At 37.5% G+C, this 21223-nt stretch overlaps 1 protein-coding gene and 1 pseudogene across 2 annotated transcripts in view; one reads left to right on the plus strand and one right to left on the minus strand.

Moving 5' to 3' along the window:
- ARIH1 (ariadne RBR E3 ubiquitin protein ligase 1) overlaps positions 1–21223 on the plus strand; it is a 118096-nt gene that overhangs the window by 15297 nt on the left and 81576 nt on the right. The window lies entirely within an intron of this gene.
- LOC113241040 (U6 spliceosomal RNA) lies at positions 16910–17001 on the minus strand (annotated as a pseudogene).

Raw genomic sequence — 21223 nt, forward strand, 5'->3', positions numbered from 1 at the left:
TAGGAGGGATCCCCTTTCTCCACATCCTCTCCAACAACAATTGTTGTTTCTTGCCGTGTTTATTTTTGCCATTCTAACTGGTGTAAGGTGGTATCTCAGTGTGGTTTTGATTTGAATTTCCCTGATGGCTAATGATTTTGAACATTTTTTCATGTGTCTGTTAGCCATTTGTATGTCTTCATTGGAAAAGTGTCTGTTCATATCTTCTGCCCATTTTTTGATTTGTTTGTTTCTTGTGTATTGAGTTTGAGAAGTTTTTTGTAGATCTTGGATACCAGTCCTTTATCTGTAGTGTCATTTGCAAATATATTCTCCCATGTAGAATGCACTTTTGAACTTGGATTCCAGCCAGAAAGTGTGACATTTTCTTTTTATTTTTTTCATTTTATATATATACACAATTTTTTTTTTCAGGAAGTATGACATTTTGAAGATTGGAGTAAGGAATCTGTCTGAGATGTGTGAAAATAACAGTATGGAGGGGATAAAAGACCTGACTCACTAATTTTTATGTAAGGGGAGATTCACATAGACAAAAGTGGTAATAGCTGACATTTGTGGAATGCGTTAGGTGTTTTCACATGTATTAATTTGTTATAAATCCCAGGGAAATAGCATTATTTCCATTATACAGATGAGTAATTTGAAGTTAGAGAAGCTGAGAAATGGATTTCTCTGTCAGAGACTGGTGGGGGTCCTTGAAACTGGGTCTCCTTGACTTTTAAGCTTTTTCTTTTTTATTCTTTCTTGAGATTTTATTTATTTATTTGAGAGAGAGAGTGCAAGCAAGCACAGGTGGGAGGGGCAGAGGAAGAGAGAGAGAGAGAGAGAGAGAGAGAGAGAATCCCAAGCAGGATTCTCAGGGCTCTGAGATCATGACCTGAGCAGAAACCAAGAGTCAGTCACCCTACCCACTGCACCACCCAGGTGCCCCACCTTTTAAGCTCTTTCTGCTATACTATTTTCAGATTTTAGTTGGACTATTTGAGCCAAATTCTTGTACTGTTTTCTTTGTATTTGTGTACAGAAACTTTATAGTACTAAAATGATTTTTCATTGTAGCTAGTGACTCTGATTTTAGATGAATCACTTATATTAGTTATCTATTGCTGCATAACAAATTACCCCAACACTTAGTGGCTTAAAACAACAAACATTTATTATCTCATAGTTTTGAGTGGCTCAGGGTCTCTAATGAGGTTGTAATTATCTTGTCAGCTGAGGCTGCAGGCTTGGTTTGTGCTGAAGTGCTTTCGGGACGGCTCCCTCAGTGACTGTTGGTACATGGGTCTCTCCATAGGGCTATTTTAGTGTCCTCCCTCCTCCAGAACAAGTAATCAAAGAAAGCAAGACAGATGCTGTGATGTCTTCTATAACCTAGCCTTGGAACCCACTGTAGGAGGGGTCTAAAATGCCAGGAGGAAAGGATCATTCAGGGCATCTTGGAGGCTAGTTACCACAGATACCATGTGGAAAGGAAGGGTAAAATATAGGAATACGGCTCTAAGGCTAGATTTTAGTTCTGGGATTATGAGATTTAAAAAAATTGATGCTACTTTTTTTGTTGTTGTTGCTACCTTTAATGAGTAATAAAAAGTGAACTTGAAAGCTCTCCAAACCTGGGTATAGAGCAGCCAGCCTCCTTTGGTGTAATACAGTAGATTTACCAAAATCCATATCTAAAAACTTCTTCAATATGTGAGACAAGTATTTCTAAAACTCTTTTTTATTTGTTTTATTTTATTTATTTATTTGGAAAGAGAGAGAGATAGCAACAGAGGGTGCAAGCCAGGAGGAGAGGGAGCAGCAGACTCCCTGCTGAGCAGGGAGCCTGATGTGGGCCTCCATCCCAGGACCCTTTTAAGTACATGATAATTTTGTCTATTTAATTCACATTTTGTAAAATTCTTGTACCTTATAGTCTAGGACTAGAGTCTAGTCCTCCTATCTATATTATTGTGTGACCTTAGACTAAATCAGGCTCTGGTCTGAATCTTCCCTTACATAAGAAAAGATTTGGATTTGATGATTTCTGAAGTTCTTACCCAGTTATCAAATTCAAGTGCAAGTGGAAAAAGGTAATTGGTGTGGATGCTTTCAAGATAGGAAGCTAAAAGACCAAACCTCCTTTCCATCTGCTCTAATGCCACTGTCCATCTTGAACTTGTTCCTCTTAGATTTTACTATTTCTAAGACTATTATACATCTCCCTGTCACCGTAATGTGCCAAATCAGTACTTACCTTTTACATCTATATGCCTCCCCTCAGTACATGTGCTTTACAATAGGTGTATAAAGATGAGCGGAGAACATTTCTTTCCAGGGCTCCTAATCTAGGAAGGGCAGACATGTACGTAAGTACTTGATTATAAAGGCAATAACTCAGGACCCTTCATGTTCACTTTTATCCATCTGTAGCCTGATCTCAATGATCTTCTGTTTCTGGACTTGCCCTGGCCTGGTTTTCAAAGTTGAGGTTCTTAGTATATTGCCATTACTCAGAAATCCCACAACTTACCAGTTTGTCTTTTGAAGTATTATTTTTATACTGGTAAACCCTGCTGTGTTTCACTGTGTTTGTGTCAACCCACTTTTGCTGCTTGGATAAGGAAAGCCCTTCCTTCCAAAGAGATTTGTTGGTTTTTAGGAGAGAAGCAGAGTAGTGACTTCTGTGTGGACAAATAGAGTCTTGTTATAACTATTAGAAGTTATTAGAAGCCTCTCTCTGGCAAAATAGAAAAACCCAAAGAACATGAAAAGGGTGATAGTGATAGAAAGTGGGGCTTTGTGACAGTATTATGGTCACCACAGATTTCTCAGGAAATGCTTCATATTTCCTTTTTTTTTTTTTTTTTAACAGGGTGGTCATCCTTTTCAGTTTATGACAATGTCAAAAATGTTCATACTTGGCCTTAGTTTATAGTCTGAGAAAGCATACCAGATCTTTTTCATTTATGATAAGCAATGGCGTGGAACTGGGATAGGAAATCATGCTTATGAGAAACCTTTTTTTTTTTTAAAGATTTTATTTATTTATTTGGCAGAGCTAGAGACAGCCAGCGAGAGAGGGAACACAAGCAGGGGGAGTGGGAGAGGAAGAAGCAGGCTCCTAGTGGAGGAGCCTGATGTGGGGCTCGATCCCATAACGCCGGGATTACGCCCTGGGCCGAAGGCAGACTCTTAACCACTGTGCCACCCAGGCGCCCCTATGAGAAACCTTCTTAAGCCGAGGGGTTGCATTGACTAGGTTACAAGAGGACACGTATTACAGTGAAAGATTCCTCAGCATGATAGATTAGGCTTTTCATAACTCTTGGTTTCCCTGTGCGCCTTATCTGCCATTTCTTCATACTCACCCTGGCATAGCAAAGTAATGATGTGAAGTTTTTTCTTTTTGCCTTTCTATAAGTCTTTTCCTTTGCTTTTGATGCTTTCCCCTGATAAACTCTTTCATACTTTTAAGACCCACTTTAAACATCATTTCTTCTTTGAATGCTTACCTGTGAGTGGGTCTCAAAATTTTGTACATATTTTTATTTAAAAATCTCTTATCTCTATTGTTTATTCTTCTACTAAATAGATTCTGCAGTCCTTGAGGGTAGGATCATTGTATTAATTTTGGCATTCCCATTGACCAGCACAGTTCCTGGAACATAGCTGTTAAACAAACATTGACTGAATAGTCAAAATTAAATATGAATGAATTTTCTTATTGATTTTATTATTGATAAAAATTAGTCTTGGTACTATTCCTTTTTTTTTTTTGGTCAGTTCACATTCCTCTTGACTTCACTGACTTAACTCTTCTCATTCTCCAATATGCTTTCCATTTTTTGTTCCTAACCAGTTATTTAAGAGAATGTTAGTCATCACAACTGTTCTCTGAAGTAGATGATATTTTTGCTGTCTTATGGGTAAGGAAGTTTAGAGGAATTGAATAACTTGCCAAGGTTTTTATAGCTGGGGTTGAAACTCAATATTTTATATGATTAAATATAAAACATGTATAAATGTAGGGGCGCCTGGGTGGCACAGTCGTTAAGCGTCTGCCTTCGGCTCAGGGTGTGATCCTGGCGTTCCAGGATCGAGCCCCACATCAGGCTCCTCGGCTAGGAGCCTCCTTCTTCCTCTCCCACTCCCCTTGCTTGTGTTCCCTCTCTCGCTGGCTGTCTCTGTCAAATAAATAAATAAATAAATCTTAAAAAAAAATGTATAAATGTAAAACATGTGAATGTTATTGTCTTGTGTGCTGTGTATTTTCTGTTTGTCTCTCTAGATCACTATACTTTTCTCCATCCAGCTCTGTGCTCCAGGAGACTGACTTGTACAGACTGAGTCCGATGGGCTCTGACTTGTGACTTCATTGCTAGGGCCTGTGAATTCAAATAAATAATAAAGAATGGAATAGAGTCAGAAGTCTACTACATGCCCCATTTAAACTTTACAACTTACATATGTACCATCCTCAAAATATCAAGCCATAATTGCTGTTACAACATTTACTATTTTGTAGTCCAGTGTAAGCATTTAAAAACACAGGTTTAACATCAAATAATTCTTTTTTTTTTTTTAAAGATTTTATTTATTTATTCAACAGATATAGAGACAGCCAGCGAGAGAGGGAACACAAGCAGGGGGAGTGGGAGAGGAAGAAGCAGGCTCGTAGCGGAAGAGCCTCGTGTGGGGCTCGAACCCATAACGCCGGGATCACGCCCTGAGCCGAAGGCAGACGCTTAACCGCTGTGCCACCCAGGTGCCCCTAACATCAAATAATTCTGCTACTTGACCTACGTTACAGAATGCATTTATACTATGCAAAATGCATTCATGATTTACGTATGAAATTACAAACTGAGACCAGTGGTCTGCAAAGCCAAACATTTGGAAGAATAACATTGTGAAATTGTTACAGATGCACAAGATAGCAAGTGCTTGATATGTTTAAAGGGAGAATAACTGACTTGACTCATTTTGCTCAATAATAAGATAGTTCTTTTGTGAAGTTCTCAGAGGAGCTTATTACTGAAGCTATTTAAACGCATGTAAGGAAATGTCTGTCTTTCAACCTACTGTTCATCACTTCAGTTCTTAGGAAGTGAAAACTTGAGTGGGCCTCAGATTGTTATTTAATGTGGAAAGGAAAGTGTGTATATAATTTTATTCACCGGTTTAACTGACTTTTTTAAAGTTTATTTATTTTAGTAATCTCTATACCCAGTGTGTGGTTCAGGCCCACAACCTGAGATCAAGAGTTGTACGCTCTTCCAGCTGAGCCAGCCAGGTGCCCCTTAACTGACTTTTTAAATGTAATAATTTCATTTCACTGGACCTAAATGTTTTATCTGTTTTTTGTTGTAATCATCTCAATGTGTATTGCATTACTATAGTTAGTAGCTGGGTCCTTGGAATATATGGCAGTGTCTGAAGATTGATTTATAATGTTGCATTCTACCCTACTATAAAGCCTAAAGGGTGAAAGTAAGACTGTAAAATTCACAAAGATTTTGTAGTCATCCTTAGGAATAAAAGTATAACAAATGAACAATAGCTAAAGAATAATGGGGGTGCCTGGGTGGCTCGGTTGGTTAGGCATCCCTACTCTTGTTCTCAGCTCAGGTCTTGATCTCAGGGTCTGAGTTCAAGCCCTGCATTGGGCTCCATCCGTGGAGCCTACTTAAAACGAACAAACAAAAAGAATTAAGGATGGCAGTAAATTTACCTAATCTTTGTCTCATACCAGAGTCAACACTGTTTTTGATTCACACAGAGTCAGATTGACAAGGATGAAAAGGGATCTTAAAGGTTGTTGTGGCCAACCACTTACTAAGCACTAGCTCCCTGTTAAGTGGTCCCTCACCCTGTTCTTACAGTGACTTAAACACTCACAGCCACTTCTAGAAGTGAGTGCATTTCATATTTGAACAGCTGTGATTTCCATTTTCTCCATATGTTAATAGTCTCTCTGTAGCTTTTTTTTATTTGAAGCTACCTGGTTCTTACCCTTCCTCCTGATAGCATATCAGAGACTACCAGTGCATTAAACTATATCCAGACTAACATTTTTTTGTGTGTAGAATCCAGAATAAAGCTTCTGCTTTACTTCTTATGGATTGTTGATTAGGAATATTACTATGCACTGGTATTTTGGATTCAGAGTTGTGCGTGTCTGCTCAAGAAAGTTACATAAGGTGGAATACTACAGCAGCACATGTACCCTGTTCAGTTAAATAAATGCCAGAGAAGGCAAAGACAGATGTGTTTATTCATACCCTCATTGTAGACATTGGAAGGTTTTGTAGTAACAAGTTCATCTTTTCATCTTAATGTTACCATATAATTAATCGTGTTCTATACATTTATTCTGACTCTGCATATATAAAAATAAAGGCAGTTGCTAGACAGTGTTAACTAGTTAGCCCTGAATAAAATGTTTTCTACTCCCTTTTTTAAGCTCCTGGGTCAGATTAAGTGAAAAATATCCTGAAATTGCAATGCAGACTTATCTTTATAATTATAATCAGGATTTTCTTCATTCTGTGTAACCAGCACAAAATACAGAAGTAAGTTGCAAGCTGAGGTCAATGTGACTGAACTCAACTCCATAACCTTTGATTTAAAAAAAAAATTCTTTTAAAGATTTTATTTATTTGAGAGAGAGAGCGCGTGAGCGAGCGCTCGAGAAGGGGGAGGGTCACAGGGAGAAACAGACTCCCTGCTGAGCAGGGAGCCTGATGTGGGGCTCCATGACATGGGGCTCCATCCTGTCCTGGGACTCTGGGATCATGACCTGAGCCGAAGGCAGACACCTAACCAACTGAGCCACTCAGGTGCCCCTAAAAAAAAATTTTAAACAACCTCGGTATTCTAAGATAGTTGATAAGACTTTCTTTAGGATTTAAAAAAAATATATTGTTTGACTATACATGTATTTTCTTGGCTTAAAATTCAAAAAGTACTAAAGATAAAGTAAAGAATCTCCTACCTTAATATCTTCACTACCTGGTTTACACCCACAGAGGCAATCACTGTTATTAATATCTTCATTTTTAATACTTTTCTCTTAAAAGTAGAACCTCCACCCTTCTAACTTGATGTTTATCCTCCTCTTGAGACCCTAAATATCTTGTTAGGATTATTTTATGAATTTCTGAGGCTGATTTTTTTTTTCTCCCTGTCTACAAAGTTGTTCTATTAATTTAGGAACAAAAAAAAGCACTGTGTATTCTATGACATCTCTTTTAATAATCACTTTGGAATATTTAGATCTGCAAAAGCCTGTGAAAACTGAAACAGTGGTCTGGGTAAAAGCTCATCTCCTACCCATCTTTTTCTGGTAATAAGAAGAACTGGAAGGATATGATGCTTTCCCCCTGAATATTCACTTTCTCCATTTTCTCCTATTGGAACAGGTCCACATTCTTTTATTTTTTTTGAAGGTGTGTGTGTGTGTTTGTGTGTGTTTGTGCATGTGTGTTTGTGCATGTGTAGCTACCCAGCTAGCCAGGGCCTCTTGTGTTCCACTTCCTTGCATTCTCATTCGACTATACTTTTGAGGAAAATGTAATGTATAAAAATGAGTCACACATATAGACTGTTCAATGTCCTACAATTGTAGAATATTTCTTATTCTGATTGTATAGTTTAGTCATTTAGTGAATGAATTTAATCAATTTAATTTTTATTAAAATGAAGTGTCAAAGATTAGACACCTTTCCCCTAGCTCACTTGTGTGTCAAAGCTTGACAGTTCCAGTGTATGCTAACCAATCTTTGAAGAGAGATTTAAAAAGTAGTCTCTCTAGGTCTGACTGACTTCCTAGGGAGGCTGCCAGTGCTCTGGCTACCCCATGCTTCCTGATTGAGAGAGGGCTGCCTACAATTGTTTTAAGAAGGGATTAGTATGGGGGCGCCTGGGCGACTCAGTTGGTTAAGTGTCGTACTCTTCGATTTTGGCTCAGGTCATGATTTCCGGGTTGTGAGATGGAGCTGGGCGTTGGGCGTGGAGCCTGCTTAGGATTCTCTCTCTCTCCTCCCTCTGCCCCTGCCCCTCTCCATCTCTTTAAAAAAAAAAAAAAAAAGGATTAGCACCACCAGAACTACTCATTTCTATAGTGTGACATAAACCACATAGATGAAATTGGTTTTCCAAATTACTATATTATGATAAAAGTTGAAGAACCACAATAGAGTTGTGATAAGTATGTGCATGCAGCCATAAGCTAAGGAAAAAGTTCATCCAGTCTGAGAATGGACCTTCAGATTCTTGCTGCTGTGTCTTTTAAGGTTATTTGCTCAATTAAAATGCCTTCAGAACCCTAGGATATTTGGGAGTGGGGGCATTTGTTTTTCTAAATTATGGGATTACAGTGGATGGGAAGGAATGCTGCGTGCTGAGAATGGATTTTTCAGGAATGCCCAGGTGTTTCTTGACTGCTAAAGGCCTCACACGTATTTTTTTTTAAGATTTTATTTACTTATTTGGGGGGGGGAGTGACAGAGAGAAGCAGACTCTCTGCTGACCAGAGAGCCTGATGTGGGACTCAGTCCCAGAACCCTGGGATCATGACCTGAGCTGAAGGCAGATGCTTAACTGAGCCTTCCAGGCGCCCTCTCACATGTACTTTTTAAAAAATTTTTTTGTTAGGTTTATTTTAATTTCAGTATTTCAGTACAGTTAACATACAGTGTTATATTAGTTTTAGATATACAATATAGTGGTTCAACAGTTCTATACATTACTCAGTGCTCATCATGATAAGTGTACTCTTTAATCCCCTTTACCTATTTTACCTAATCCTCTACCCACCTCCTTTCTGGAACCATCAAGTTTGCTCTCTGTAGTTAAGAGTCTGCTTCTTCGTTTATCTTTCTCTCTTTTTTTTTTCTTTGGTTTTCCTTTTTTGTTTTGTTTTTTAAATTCCACACATGAGTGAAATCATATGGTATTTGCCTTTTTCTGACTGGCTGTTTCACTTAGCATAATTCTCTTTACCTCCATCCATGTTGCAAATGGCAAGATTTCATTCTTTTTTATGGCTGAATAACATTCATGTGTGTGTGTGTGTGTGTGTGTGTGTGTGTGTGTGTATCACATCTTTATCCTTTCACCTATCAGTGGATACTTGGGCTGTTTCCGTAACTTGGCTGTTAACAAATACTGCTGCAATAAACATAAGGGTACATGTATCCCTTTGAATGAGTGTTTTTGGCTGTGGGGGGTATATATCCAGTAGTGTGATTACTGGATCATAAGGTAGTTCTATTTTTAACTTTTTAAGGAAATTCCATACTGTTTTCCAGAGTGGCTGCACTAGTTTGCACTCCATCAGTAGTGCACTAGGTAGGGTTCCTCTTTGTCCACATCCTCTGCAACACCTGTTGTTTCTTTTGTTTTCAATTTTAGCCGTTCTGATAGATGCGAGGTGATATCTCATTATATTTTGATTTGTATTTCCCTTATGATGAGTGATGTTGAGCATCTTTTCGTGTGTCTCTTGGCCATCTGTATTTCTTTCTTGGAGAAATGTCTGTTCATGTCTTCTGCCCATTTTTAATTGGATTATTTAGTTTTTGGGTGTTGAGTTGTGTAAGTTCTTTATATACTTTGGATATTAACCCTTCATAGGATATGTCATTTGCTGATATCTTCTCCCATTCTGTAGGTTTATCTTTTAGTTTTGTTGATTGCTTCCTTTGCTGTGCAGAAGCTTTCTGTTTTGATGTGGTCCCAATAGTTCAGTTTTACTTTTGTTTCTCTTGCCTCAGGAGACCTATCTAGAAAAAAGTTGCTACGTGCAATGTCGGAGAAATTACTGCCTGTGTTTCTCTTCTAGGATTTTTATGGTTTCAGGTCTCGCATTTAGGTCTTTAATCCATTTTAAATTTATCTTTGTTGTGTATGGTGTAAGCCAGTGGTCATTATTTTGCATGTAGCCATCCAGTCTCCCAGCCCCATTTGTTGAAGAGGCTGTCTTTCTCATTGCATATTCTCTGAGGCTAAAGGGATCTTAAACATAATACTTCACTTTAATTGTGAACATTAAATAAGTTGAGTACTTGATTTTTTGCCAATTGATATTTCTTTAGCTGCTACACTATACTGGGTGAAAAAAAATATTGGACAACTCTTTAAAGAGGCATGTATAAATAAGTTAAAATACAGTCATATGTGCGGCATATCACTGACATATATCTGTCATACAAGGTCAGAGAAGGAATGCTTAATTTTTTTTTTTTCTGGGAAGGACTGATAATTCCTGGTGGAAATGGATCTGAAGCTAGGTTTTGAAAAACGAATAATCATAGCTCACTAGGCAGGTGGGATAGGAGAAGCCATCCAGCCAGAGGAAGAGAAGGAATAGAATGTACAAAGGCAGAGGCTGCTAATGGTCTGGTGTGGGAAGTAGTTTGGTAGGAGCTGAGGCTAGACAGGTAGGCAGTTTATGAAAGATTTTAACGTAGTACTAAATGAGATGCATTTATCCCCTAGGACCTAGTGAAACAAATTAATGTAAGATTAGTGTTTAGAAAGACCACTTTGATGGCAGTATAGGGAATAAATGAGAATAGGATGAGATTAGGAAGCAAGGAGAGTAGCGAGAAGTCTATTACAATAATTTGAGGAAGAAATATTTGATGATGTTAGCAAGGCTGGAATAGAGAGAAGGCATTCAAGCAATTAGGAGGTAGAATCAGTGAGAATTGGTGAATTTCATTAAGAGACAAAATAGCTTAGTGGTTAAGTCTTTGGCATCGTATATAGAGCTAAATTCAGGTCCAGCTTTGCTTTTTATCAGTTTTATGATTTTGTGTCAGTTATTTAATTCTCTTATTAATAAATTCTCTTTCCTCATCTGTAAAATGTGTAGTTAAAAAGTAGTTTAGCTGAAACTTTAAGCAGCCTTCATTTAACTGACTTCCAGATTAATTATTCCTCTCCATTCCCTCAATAAAACATTTATTTGATGTCCATGGGAAGCCCTCAGCTTGTTGACCTTCCTAGATAAGCAAGAGTAAATAAAAAAGGAACCAGTCACAGTAGGCCTCATACTTTATGATGCTCCCCTCCTTTTTTTAAGATTTTATTTATTTAGAGATAGAGAGTGCACTTGCGCAAGCAGAAGGAGAGGTAGAGGGAGAGAGACAGTCTCCAGCAGACTCTGCCCTGAGCGCAGAGCCCAACATGGCACTCGACTACACAACCCTGAGATAATGACCTGAGCTGAAATCAAGAGTTGGACTCTTAACCAACTGAGCCACCCAGGTGTCCCAAGGCCACTTTTATGAAATGTCCCAAATAGGTAAAGCCACAGAGACAAAAAGATGAGTGTTTGTCAGAGGCTGGGTAGAGAAAGGGAGAATGGCGAGTGGCTGCTAATGGGTATAAGGTTTCTTTTTGGGCTGATGAAATGTTCTAAAATTAATGGTTGACAGAACTGTGTGTCACAGCTCTGAATATAATCAAAACTACTGATGTACATACATACTTCATAAAAGTGAATTTTATGGTATGTGAATTATATTTGAATAATGTTATCAGAGAAAATACTAATATACATACCACATTCACATTTCTGCAATTTTTTTTTTTAAGATTTTATTTATTTATTTGACAGAGAGGCAGCCAGCGAGAGAGGGAACACAAGCAGGGGGAGTGAGAGAGGAAGAAGCAGGCTCTCAGTGGAGGAGCCTGATGCGGGGCTCGATCCCATAATGCCAGGATCACGCCCTGAGCCGCTTATCGACTGAGCCACCCAGGCGCCCCCACATTTCTGCCATTGTCCAATATGTCATTTTATAGTTTTTCTTCTTCTAGTCTAGGATTCCATCCAGGATCATGCATTACATTTGATTATCATGTCTAATTATCTGCTTATGTTTTTGAGAGGTTACAAGAAATGTATAGATCCCTTGGAAATGAAAGGGGAAATGTTTCTCCTCAGTCTTTCTTAAACATGGAGAAAGAATCTACATTATCTTAGATGCATGCATGATAAAATGTTTGATTAAATTAAAATGACTTACACAGATCTAAGCTTTTAATGAAGCTTAAGCAAGCTAGCATTTTGAGATATTAAGGTGTGTTTTAAAAATAACTCAGAAATTTCTTGAAGTGTGAATACTTGTTTGAATGTATTTGAAGTAACAGGAGGACTCTATAAGTAGATTTTAGAGATACTGTTGGTAATTTTGTGTGTGTTTTACTGTATCTTGGTAACTGGCCTAAATGATACTAATGTATTCCTTTAAGCCCCCAAAGTTGTGGTGCTAGCAACCATTTTTACATAGAAAGACAGGGAAATGTAGAATGGTAAAATGCCGAAATATTACTTTTACTTTGTGATTCCAAGTATACTTTAATCACATAGACCTTGGTATTATAGAAGTTTTCTGCATGTAATAATTGCCTTATTAATTTTGGCATAGAAAGTCTTTGGATGTGAAAAATTATTTTGTGTTAAGTAGTGACTACCTCTGAAGAAATTGTGTGGCATGGTTACAGAAATGCCTGCTCTGTAACTGTTGATGGTATTAAAAATACTGATTATTTTGCCTATTGCAGTGGAACTATTTCTACTTGAAAGAGGGAGCGATATGGAAATCAAAAATAGTTTATTTGGGTATGTGTATGGGATGATTGTAGGCCTGAAGTTCAGGTATTTTGCTTATAGAATATAGGTAGATATGTTCTCTTCTGGTTTCCCCCTTCCCTTTATATACCTTGATTTTAATTTTTATCAAGTCTGTCTATCTGGCCTTTGCCGCTGTGGCCCATTGATCTGTCCATCTGTCTGTTACAGTGCATATTGGGTACTTCCAGAAGTATGAATTCAGTGATGCAAAGGACAGGCGGGCTGCAGCAGCAAAGGTAGGACAGAATCATTCCAAAGACAAGTCATTAAAGGACCATTAAACACATATATGTGCAAGCACATTTTGACAGCACATACCTCATTATTTAAGGGCACACTGTTTATCCTGTAAATCTTGATGACAAGCGTGTTCTGACATGACAAATTTGATATATCCACTTATAAAGGGCACAGTTTTATTTTTATTTTTTAAACCAGAATCTTACTTGGCATTTAGGCAACAAAGTAAATTGGTGTTTGCCACTATCTTTAAAAAAAAAAAAATGCTGAATAATAGAAGAAATGGTTAAATGGAGGATATTAATGTTACTTGCTTGATTCATGGACCTGATTGATTTTCAGAAACTATGATGACAGAGGACCCATTGGTAAAACTGTGGGAGAAAAAGGAGAAGGAAAGCTAGATTGATCTGGCCATGTGTGTATATTTTATATGTCCAAATCTGGAAAATTTTTTTGGAAATAATCTAAATTTTCCAGATTGTTTAACTTCTATGAGGAAGTTTAAGGATTTCTGTTTAAATATTTGTACCATTTGCTTAGATATTTGTATCCATTTGCTTGCAAAATGATAGCGGTTACAATACCAATACCTGGCTTCTTTCTTTTTTAAATGCTGTGTTAGAATGAGAGAATAACAGCATTTTTTTATACTGAATTCTAAGACTAAATCAGAGGCAAGCTTTAAGAACTCAGGCAGTACAATGCAAATGTTTGAAGAAAAAGAAATGGAAAGCTTACATATAAGGTAAAGTATGAGGTTGCTTATTTATATTATTCTAGTATTGGCTGACAAAGTGAGCTTCTAGGGATAGCCGAATGATACAGATATTTGCGTCATTTTCTTTGTTGATATGCTTCTAGAAGGAAGGGGCTATGTTTTTCTAAATAGGTTAATATAGCACTTTTCAAGGCTTCTCAAGTGAAAAGGGAGACACAGGTTTGTATTTGGTTTTCAGTGAAGATTGCTGGATTTTCAAAATGACTATAAAACCTAAGATCTCAAGTAGCCACTGCTTAAATTCTGACCCCAAAGGCTGAGGTTAGTAGTTAATACTATAATGAGCTGTATCCTACATTGAGAAGAAGTAGTCTGCTTTCTCTTAAATGTGGAAATGGATTTTGAAGTTTCATGGTATACCATAGTAGAGGTTTTTTGAATCAATTGTGTTGATGTGTTTTGGGGTTTGAGAGCCCCCTTTTTTTTTTGGTCTTGGAAACCTTTTTGGTTACCTTTTTTACTTTCCTATTTTCATATTAGCCCCTTCTTCCAAATGTATTTTATGTATTTCATAGTCTAGATTGTAAATCATTGTTTACCTTGTATAGTATGTCAGTATTAAAATGAGTATTTGTCACATTGTATAATTTCTTTAAAATTGTCCAATCTAGATCAATATAAAGCAAAATAATTCTGAATTTTAGAGACCTGGCTTTCTTCTAATCCTGACTCTGCCACTATTTCAGAAAGAACTTCTACTTTTCAGTTGTTTTCCCTTTTAAAATGGATGCTGGTGGTACCTCTACAAAATTTGGTTAATGTCTTTTTGAAAAGGGATTCTTAGGGTGTGAAGTTGGGAACTGTTAACTGGATATATCATTGCTAAGATTTGATTTTTTAAAAAAAAATAGTGTACTTATGTCAATAAATGTCAATCTACAATTGAAATATTTTAGAAGAAAAATAAATGGGTTTTATTGATGCTCTTTCCTGCTTCCTGCTCCAGTTCCACTTTATTCTGTAAGTTGCAATTTTTTTCCTTCAGTATTACTGTGGATTTAAATATTGTTTGTACAGTATTTTCTGATATGAACATATCAGTTTGGCATTTTTTCCACCCTGTATTGTGTGTCTCCTTCCTATTGTTCCCTTCCTTTTCCTTTCTTGACCTAACCTAACCTTGGAAGTGGGTTTGCTGGACTTTGGGTAAAGACATTTACAGTTTTTATAAATACGATGGAACGTTTTCAAAGGTTACTGAGTTTATCTTTACACCAATAGTGTGTGAACTGTCATTTTCTTTGCACGTTTGCTGACACTATTAAGAATCTTAAAATTTTCATTAGCCTGATAAAATATTGCTTGGTTTTATTTAACATTTTTCTAAACTGTCTTTTCATATCCTTTGCACCTTTTCTTAATGAGTTCTTAATGAATGATTGTTACTGTAGCTCTTTTCTCCAGCTTGTTGTTTTAAACATGCATGTGGTAACAAATGAAAAAGTTATTATCATCTCCAAATGATTACATTTATAACTTTAATATACCTCTTTCTTTTCCATTACCTTTTGACATTTTCTTCTTCCTTTCTTCTCTCACCTTTGATAACCCGCTCTGTGCCACCTATATTTTTGTTATCAAAGTCCTTTTGATTTGTGATCGTAGCCAAGTCTTAATTTGCTAATAGCTTGATTTTTTTTTAAGTGACACTATTGAACAATGTTCGTTTTATGACAGTCCAAGCAGTATATTAGGATTATTACTTTTTTTCTTTTTTAAACAGGCTTAATGCCAAATGCTCTGGACCTTCCAGAGAACAGTGCTTCCGGTGTGAAGGTCATTTGGATTGTATTGACACTCTCCTGGAGCCCTCCCTCCTGCTCTTCTAATCAGGATGCCCTTCCCGCTAAGCCTCTTACTGTACTCTTGAGTTGGAGCCTCTGTTTCTTAGATCTGTGTCTTTTTCTTGATTTAATCTCATTTGAGGGGCTACATCCTTAATTTAACTCCCATGTAACTTTTCCTATGATACTATTTGTTGTGGCCCTGATGGTGTCTTTAATTTGCCTTCAGATTTGGTCGGTGGATGATTCAGCTGAGAAAGTCTAGATTGGAATGTTTATGAAAGATAACTGCCTTCTGCACTTAACTGTTGCTGTTAAGTCCAGTACCAGTCTGCTTCTTGTTTCTTGATGACTTTTTAAAGTTTCAGCCTTTTCTCTTTATCCTTGGTTGTCTGAAGAGATGTGTTAAGCGTGAATCTTCTCATTTTGTTGGGCCTTGGTAGACACTTTCAACTGGAAGACTTGTGTCCTTCTAAAGCTTAGGGAAATGAATTTTAATACTGCTTTGGTAATTTTCTTCTTTGTCCTCTCTGGAATTCCTGTTATGATTGTTAGAAACAATGGATAGTGGCTTAAATAAAAATGATGATAAAATTATATAAGAAAGATTGGAGGGAAGGTGAATGTTAAGTGCTGAATCTTCATCATTTACAAGGATGGTAATAGTTAATATCTAAAAGAGAAAGAGTAACTATCTGAACAAAAGCATATTATTTAGGATAAAAGTAGTAAATACCAGAAGAAACAGGAAAAATAATTTAAAATGCTTGCCTCAGAGGTTTGGAAATCAGTAGTGACTGAGATGTGGCAGGGAGGATTGTTAAACCTTGATGTTATAATTAACATCTAAAACTATGCACATACACTAAATTAAAAAAAATGTTTAAACAGAGGTGCCTGGATGACTCGGTTAACTGTCTACCTTCGGCTCAGGTCATGATCTTAGGGTCCTGGGATAAAGTCCCATGTCTGGCTTCCTGCTAAGTGGCCCCGGGGGGGGGGGGGGAGTCCTGCTTATCCCTCCCCCCTGACACTCCCCCTGCTCATGCACATGCGTGTACTCTCTCAAATAAATATACACATTTTAAAAAATGTGTTTTTTAGAAAAATTATTTATTTATTCATGAGAGGCAGAGGGAGAAGCAGGCTCCCCACGGAGCAGGGAGCCCGATGCGGGACTCATCCCAGTTTCCTGGGGTCATGGCCTGAGCTGAAGGCAGACGCTTAACTGACTGAGCCATCCGGGCGCCCTAAAAAATGTTTAAACAGTGAATCAATGCAACTCCATTATCAAAGGTCCACATTTAGTGATATCGTTCTTCTTCCCTTCCCCCCCCTTTACTTTTTTGTTGTTTTATTATGCACTATGTTAATATACTGTGTAAACTTCTAGCAGGGGTAGATGAGCATAACCAAGTCATTTTTCAACAATCAAGAAAATTCTTGCTTAATTGATGTTCTCCAAACTCACACAAAAATATGGAGCACTTCCTGAATTTGCATGTCATCCTTGCACAGAGGCTCTTTTGTTTCAATTTTTGTATATGTGCTGCTGAAGTGAGCACTGCTATCTGCGTTCTTTAAAATCCTCTCAGCAAATATATGTAGAAGTGTTCTCAGTCTGGGCATTATAAACTTCATGAAGGGAGGAAGGTTCCAGTTGTATATGCCACATGTTACTTTTTCATGATTCTTAGTCATTGAGCCTGTGTATTTTGAGAACAATTGGAAGGAGAACGTACTGGAGATGTACATGGCCTGTTACAGCTTGGTTATAAAACTTCGTTTAAATGGTACAGAAGTATATTTGTGTACCTCTGTATATAGAATAGAAATGGTCTATTTGTTTTTTTTTTTTTTTAAAGATTTTATTTATTTATTCGACAGAGATAGAGACAGCCAGCGAGAGAGGGAACACAAGCAGGGGGAGTGGGAGAGGAAGAAGCAGGCTCATAGTGGAAGAGCCTGATGTGGGGCTCGATCCCATCACCCCGGGATCACGCCCTGAGCAGAAGGCAGACGCTTAACCACTGTGCCACCCAGGCGCCCCTTTTTGTTTTTTTTTTAATTTATTTTTTTATTATGTTCAGTTAGCCACTGTATAGCACATAATTAGTTTTTGAGATAGCGTTCAGTGATTCACGAGTTAAGTGTAACATCCAGTGCTCATCACAGCATGTGCCCTCCTCAATACTCATCACCCTGTTACCCCCTCCCCCCACCCTCCTCCCCTCCGAAACCCTCAGATTGTTTCCTGGGGTCCATAATCTCTCATGGTTCATCTCCCTCTCTTATTTCTCCCCCTTTGGATTTCCCTCCCTTCCCCTATGGTCCTCCATGCTATTGCTTATGTTCCACATATGAGTGAAACTATATAATTGTCTTTCTCTGTTAGACTTACTTCACTTAACATAATTCCCTCTAGTTCCATCCATTTCGTTGCAAATGGTGGGTATTTATCATTTCTGATGGCTGAATAATATTCCATTGTATGTAGGTACCACATCATCGTTATCCATTCATCTGTTGAAGGGCATCTCGGCTCCTTCCACAGTTTGGCTATTGTGGACATTGCTGCTATGAACATTAGGGTGTATGTGCCCTTTCTTTTCACTGCATCTGTATCTTTGGGGTAAATACCTAGTAGTGCAGTTGTTGGGTCATAGGGTAGCTCTATTCTTAACATCTTGAGGAACCTCCATACTGTTTTCCAGAGTGACTGTACCAGCTTGCATTCCCACCAACAGTGTAAGAGGGTTCCCCTTTCTCCACATCCTCGCCAACATTTGTTATTTCCTGTTTTGTTAATTTTTGCCGTTCTAACTGGTGTAAGGTGGTATCTCATTGTGGTTTTGATTTGTAAGAAGTGGTCTATTTCAAGGTCATTTGGATTTATGGCTACTTTTTGAGCTCGAAAGAAATGTACAGTGGCTTTTTTTAATAGGGTCTTTCTGAGATACAAATTAAAACTTTCTATATTCCTTTAAATAAGCATTATGATTTTCAAAGAATCTCACTTATGGTTATATTTTACAAATTCTCGTGTACCATATACACATATGTAGAGTGTAAGTAAGAAATAGTGAATTACTAATCAGAATCCTACCACGTACCAATAGGTATTTTGATTTGCTATGATGAGAAAGGAGGAAGTACTAGTTCAAATACTGTACTGTTAAAATTTGCTATTAAGAAGTAGTTGGGGATGTGTATGTATCTATTTTTTTTGAAGTGCTTCCAGAAGAAGAGATAACATTATACAACACTCAATATTCATTTCACTTTGCGGAACTAATTCAATTTGGTATGCCATCTTTAGGTAGTTTGGAGATGGCTAGTGTTTGTGTCAAGTGAAGTGCAGTACCCTGAGGTCGCTCAAATGTTTTGGTTGTGTGTTTGTGGAACTTTGTCAGTGTGTGCCACAATAGCTATGTATAGAATGCTAATACTTCGGGCTTGACAATTGGAACCCAGAGGTGAGCTTATGAATAGATAACTAAGAAGATTCTTAAATAATTCTCTAATAGTTCTGAACTACTGCAAAAATAGTAAAGTAACATAAGGTGGTCTATATAGAATCTTCATTTATAGTTTAAATTAACTCCATTATGCCAAAGTAATTTGGACTTGGTAGTTACCTGGTTCTTGGCCTTTCCTTTTGGTTCTTATGCTTTTATCTATAGGATTTTTTTCTCCCCTCGAAAGAGTACGTGGAACTTTTTCACCCTTAGGAGACTGAGACCCAAGAAAATCTTACCTTGCATGGGGCCTCATGTAATGGTACATGTTTAAAACCAGGGTTATGTTTGTTGGAGGTGACTTGGCTCTTGATCAACTAGATGCTGAAGCATACAGTGCTATGTAAAGACAGTGTTTTCTGATGAAAAGTAGTTTTACCCACCCTTCATATTAATGTATCCCTTTCATCACACGTCCCTGTTTGGTTTGCAGTTGAATTTTTACAGAATAAACCAAATGATTACACACAATGATAGGATCCTTTCTTCTTTTTACAGAAACATTTTATTAAATTCTGATTAAATTCTTGACATTCTTACAGAGGTGAAATCTTGACTCTCCAAATTTGAGATGACATAGAAGGAAGTAATTGCCTTCATAAAATGCATGTACAAGGGCAAGTGGAGAAAGCAAAGCCAAATTTGAGATGTTATTGATGGTAGTTCACTAAATGCATTCATTAACAAGTTTTGGTACATCAGGATTACATTTGTACTTCAAATGCATACCTCAGCAAAATTTCAAGTTAAGTACCATGGATCTACAGAATTATATTTGGTCAAAGCTTGTCAGTGTTAAATTTTCATTTTAATGAATCTCCAGGGGTAGTGAGTTAAACTGAAATTTTTGCCGAAGTAATCTTCCGAGAAGCATTTCCAGTGGGAAAGTCTCTTAACAACATTACCTTCAACAAATTCCCCCTCTCTTTTGCCTTCCTTCTTAAGGGTAGCTTAGAAGTACATATTTGAAGCGGGAAACTTTGAGGATTAGTGTTCTTTAGTTGTAAATTTGTTTTAAATGCATATAGCTTTTAAGCCATTTGGGAATTTTGTGATTATTTTCCTCAATTCTCCAAAGTACCTTTCTGTGCCGTGTTAGGTTAGGAAGCCAAAAACTATTTCTCTTTTCTGCCACTGTCCCCCCCCGCCCCGCCTTTTTTTTGTTGGGTTGTAAGAATGTGAGATTTTTCTGCAGTAGCAGAAATGTAGCAGTGCATTGTCCGTTCTTCATCTTTCTGCAGTATCAAGAGGTATTTGTGGCAAAGGCAGCAGCTAGACTGTTTTGTTGTGTACGTCACCTGGCTTCCTGGGTATCTAGAGGCAATTGTGGCAGTGGTAGTGATGACTTCCTGATTCCTGCTTTCTAATCCTTGGATCACAATCATCTGCTATACTTAAATTTAGTGGTTCCATTGGTGGCTTAAGTAGGGAGAGCTCCTTGTCATTCAGTGTGTTGCGTTCTGGTGTCATTCATTATAGACATAGCCTTACAGCCCCACTGCTCAGTCCTTCTACCGATTAAGCATGAATTCCTTTTATTAACTCCCCCTTTGTTCAAGATACCTAGTTTGCGTTTTTGTACTCTTTACCAAACCCTGAATGATCAAAGTCAAGAAGAGCATCTTTTGGTGACAAATACTGTTCTATTTTGTATATGGTTCTGTATGAACTTTGGGTACATAAAGAATTTATTCTGTTGAATGTCATTGACTAGGCATTAATTATATTGCAGTTTTTAGTGACTCTTAGTGTAAAGCTCTCAACATACTTACATACCTTTTAAGAGAAGAAAAATTATACCTGAATTATACATGATAATTTCTTAAAGAAATTAAGTATTTAATTAAATCTACAAAATTGGAAATGAAACCTTTCATAGTATAACCAACTCTCAGAACTTTCTGCAGTTTGTATCAATGCTTGTCAGTTTCACTGTACGTGTACATCACCTCAGGAACTTTTGAGAGTCTGGTTGAAATGATTCAGTAGATGTGGATTGGGACTTAGGATTCTGAATTTCTTTCTTTCTTTCTTTTTTTTTTTTTTTTAAAGATTTTGTTTATTTATTTGACAGAGATAGAGACAGCCAGCGAGAGAGGGAACACAAGCAGGGGGAGCAGGAGAGGAAGAAGCAGGCTCATAGCTGAAGAGCCTGATGTGGGGCTCGATCCCATAACGCCAGGATCACGCCCTGAGCCGAAGGCAGGCGCTTAACCGCTGTGCCACCCAGGCGCCCCAGGATTCTGAATTTCTAACAGACTCAGGTGAT

This window comes from Ursus arctos, unplaced genomic scaffold (genome assembly GCF_023065955.2).
Source record: "Ursus arctos isolate Adak ecotype North America unplaced genomic scaffold, UrsArc2.0 scaffold_28, whole genome shotgun sequence".
NCBI classification, from domain to species: Eukaryota; Metazoa; Chordata; class Mammalia; order Carnivora; family Ursidae; genus Ursus; species Ursus arctos.